The sequence below is a fragment of the Heterocephalus glaber genome, unplaced genomic scaffold (assembly GCF_053883595.1).
Source record: "Heterocephalus glaber isolate CG9 unplaced genomic scaffold, H.glaber_assembly_v1.0 deba00001481, whole genome shotgun sequence".
NCBI classification, from domain to species: Eukaryota; Metazoa; Chordata; class Mammalia; order Rodentia; family Bathyergidae; genus Heterocephalus; species Heterocephalus glaber.
The window spans coordinates 2,892,469-2,896,601 of NW_028258317.1; the positions used below are offsets into that span (position 1 = coordinate 2,892,469).

Sequence of the window (4,133 nt, forward strand, 5' to 3'; positions counted from 1 at the left end):
ACAATCAGTGGGATTTCGAGGCCAGCCAGGGTTACATAGGGAGTTCAAGGCCAGCCCAAGCTACATAGTGAGAACCAGTCTCAGAAACACAAAACAAAAAAAGTTAACCTTTAACATTATTCTCATTTTACAGAGGAAAGTAGGAGTTCAAGATCACAAAAATTAGTGTAAAAGTAATCTCAAATCTACTAGTGATCTTGGGAGTCCTAGTGTGTTAGGGCCTGTGCACTGTTCCTGAAATGGGAAAGCAGCACAGGTGCAGATCCACTGTTGTTCAACACCACCAATACCCCTTCCCTGGCTGTGCACACTTCTCACTTCAATTTGTACTTGATATGTGTGATACAAATGTAGGTATCTCCCAGTAACACTCCTTCATCCCTTTCTTCCTTCTTTCTTTCCTTTTTTCAGTACTGGGGATTGAACCCAGGGTTTCATGCCTGCTAGGTAAATGCTCTACCACTGAGCTGCACTCCCAGCTCCCAGACTTTCTTCACCGTTGCTCTGTAGTGCAGCATCTAAGGGGTTTGGTCAGGATTGACTCCATATTTAGTTAAGCCAGTTGGGGCGATCTTGTGCTCCTTGTTACAGTGACAGATTTAGATAATCTGAGTTGGAACCAATTTATGAGGCTCATGAAGCAGGGACAAGAATGGACCAATCAGACCCAAACTCATAACTGGTGTGAAGTGTATAAAAAGGGCATGCTCATACTTTCTTGTTCTATTTGTATGAAGAACCATGGAGCCTGCAATGATATTGGCTACTAACCTATGGAAAAGATAACCCACCTGAAAACATCACTGAAGGGAGTAATGGAAAGACACGAGGTTCTTAGCCCAGTGTCCTGGGACAGGAGCTGCCCACGACTTCTCCACTGTGTGAGCCAACTGTCCTCTGTATTGCAGAGTCCATTTGAATCGGTCTTCCAGTTCTTGTACAACTTGCAGAGACCCGCTTCCTAGTCACGCTCTCCTGGCTGGCCTTGTCAGAAGCTGACGAGCCCCTTATTTGGACATGTCTCTTCCCTGGGCTTTCCTCTGGCTCTGGTGACTTCTCCATCACATGGAAATATTTCATGTGATACTGCAGCAGTTTAGTTTTGTGGAAAAATTTTAAACAGTCCAAAACCTTACATCTAAATTTGTGGTCCAGGTCCACAGCTGGCACATTAGATGTCACAAAATCATCTGTTTTCTTAAAAGTATTTGGTACTTCTACAGCTGAAATCTCTTTTAATTCAGCAAGTGGAGATGCTGGTTCTGTTTTCAGTGTTTTCTCCTAATGACTTGCTGTTCAACTCCAAGCCTGCAGCCCTTAATGCATCCTCAAAGGAGTGGGAAGTTAGCACAGAGGAGACTTGGCCAGCTTCCAAAGGAGATTTCAACTGACCTTCTTCAGATTCCTTGGTACTAGCTGATGTATCTTGCAGAGGATTCACATCAACTGTATCAACCAAATCTGGTACAACCAAATCAGGATCTAGGACCTCACGGGTCCCATTAGTGGATGGCCTGGAAGACCGCCTCCTGGATAAGACTTTTTCAGAGCAGTTTTTTGACTTCTGGGATGAATTTTTGTGAAGTCGAGGACATTTTAATGGGATGTCACTTCCTTTTGATATTTTCTGTCTTCTCAGATCCAATATATATATTTTTTTGGTACCGGGGATCGAACTCGGGTTCTTGTGCTTGCGCAGCAGGCACCAAAACCACTGAGCTAAATTCCCGGCCCCTCAGTTCCAGTATTATTGGTTGCAAAGTTTGAGAGTTTGAATCCACAGCAGGAGGAGCTACGGAAGGGAGCCTGCCTTGTTTTCTTTGTGGCTCCCTCAAGTTCTCTTGTGGACTCTTCACAATGTCGTTTTCAGGTTTCTTGTCCACTTGGGTGTCTCCAGAGTACTCCCTGTCATTCTCTGAAATGTTCTCCTTATCTTCCTTCTCATTCTTGGGAAGGTTTTTCTAGGACACCTTTCCTTTTTCAGTACAGATTAACTTTCCTACTTTATCAGGCTGCTTGGGTCACTTTTCTGTCTTTAAGGCTTTATCCTCTTTGTCTTTCTTTACATTGACCGTAGTTTTTCCTCTGCTCTTTAAACTTCTCTCATTTATCAGGAGATGATGAAAGACTTTTGTGATCTGCTTCTTTTGGCCTAGCATTATCCACAATATTCATCCTTGTTAACAGCAGTGACTTTGGCTGGGTAAAAATGACAATAAGGGGCTAGGGATTTTAGCTCAGTGGTTTCACCGTCTGCTGTGCAAGCGCAAGGACCCAAGTTCAATCCCCGGTACAAAAAAAAAAAAAGACAATCAGACCGGCAAGCAAGGACCTGCTCATTTATCTGAAATTCAGAAGATCCATCCTCTTCATGTAAACACTCTTTTCTCAGGTGTATTTTCTCTAAAGTGTGTAAATAAGGACTGTTCCAGCAAAAGCATTCATCATAATGATGGTTCCAACACCTGAAATGGATGAATACTTTTCCTTCTTTGTAGTCAATGTCTTCTATGTGAGCTGGATACCACAGCCAGGTGACCAAGGTGAATCATCCACAATGGAAGTCTTGTTGATAGTACTCTTGATATGATGTGATGACAATGGAAGTTCATCTCTGTAGTCTTCCTCCCCTGAACCTCAATCAGTTATTTATTTATTTATTTATTTATTTATTTATTTATTTTTGTTAAATTCTTTTATTGGTACATTGTAGGTAAACAACACAGTTACATTTCTCATTGGGAATTGTACCTTTACATAATGCATCTTGGTTCTTATTTTTTCCCCATTCCTAGCCCTCCCTTCAGCCCCTCCACCCTTCCCTATTTACAAAGACTTTATTTCCATTTTTTCCATTTCTCAGCATTTTTCCTTTCCCTTCTTTCCTTTCCCCTGCCCCTGCCCCTCCCACTACCCCTACCCCTTTGGACCTTTTCTTCCTATTTTACATTATAGATCATTCATTCTAATCATTGGTACATTTTAGGTATACCATATAATGACATTCATCATTGGACATTTGCACCTTTACGTAATCTCTCTTGGTTCTTATTTTTCACCCTTGTCCAGCCCTCCCTTCAACTCCTCCATTCTTCTTCCCTATTTACGAAGATTTTGTTCCTATTTTTCCATTTTCTCATATTAATCCCATTCCCTTCTATCCTTTCTCCTAGCCCTCCCACTGCCTTCCCCTTTGCCCCTTTTTTTCCTATTTCACATGACCTATTATACATTTAGTCCTTATTTACACTTTCAGTTTCTCACACCAGAGAAACTATTTGGTATTTACACATGTGTGTCCTATTTATTTCACTTAAGAGTATGGCCTCAATGTGCATCCACTTAGCTATAAATGTCTCTAATTTCTCATTTTTTATGGCTGAATAGTACTCCATTTTATCAAAAAACCACATTTTCTTTATCCAGTCTCTAGTTGATGGGCATTTGGGCTGTTTCCAAGTGTTAGCTATCACAAACTGTGCTGCTATGAACATGGGCACACATATATCACTGTGGTATGATTCTTTTAATTCTTTGGGGAAGATCCCCAGCAGTGGAATAGCAGGGTCAAATGGGACTTCCAGTCCTAGTTCTTTGAGGTATCTCTATACTGATTTCCACAGTGCTTGCACCAGTCTACCCTCCTACCAGCAGTGGAACAGGGATCCTCTTTCCCCACAGCCCTGCCAGCATTTGTTATTGGTTGATTTCATGATAGCAGCCATTCTTTCTGGAGTGAAGTGGAATCTCAGCGTTGTTTTCATTTGCATCTCTCAAATGACCAGTGATGTTGAACATTTTTTCATGTATTTATTTGCTATTTCTACTTCTTTGTCTGAGAAATGTCTGTTCATTTCAGATGCCCAGTTTTTGATTGGGTCTTTAAATTTGGGAGGTCTGACCTTTTTAAGTTCTTTATAGATTTGAGATAGTAGACCTTTGTCTGAGGAAGAGCAGGTGAAGATTTTTTCCCACATTGTGGGTTGTCTCTTCACACTGCTGGTGGTTTCTCTTGCTGTGCAGAAGCCTTTTAATAAGAAGACACCCCATTTGTTGATTGTTTGTGCTAGTTCACGGGCAACTGAGGTTTTGTTCATAAAATCTTTTCCTACACCGATGTCTTCAAGGGTTCT

The 4,133-nt window shown here is 41.4% G+C and overlaps 1 pseudogene; it reads right to left on the bottom strand.

Annotated features, from left to right (window-relative positions):
• Positions 1-834: 834 nt before the first annotated feature.
• Positions 835-2,548, bottom strand: LOC101713811 (PHD finger protein 20-like; annotated as a pseudogene).
• Positions 2,549-4,133: the final 1,585 nt, after the last annotated feature.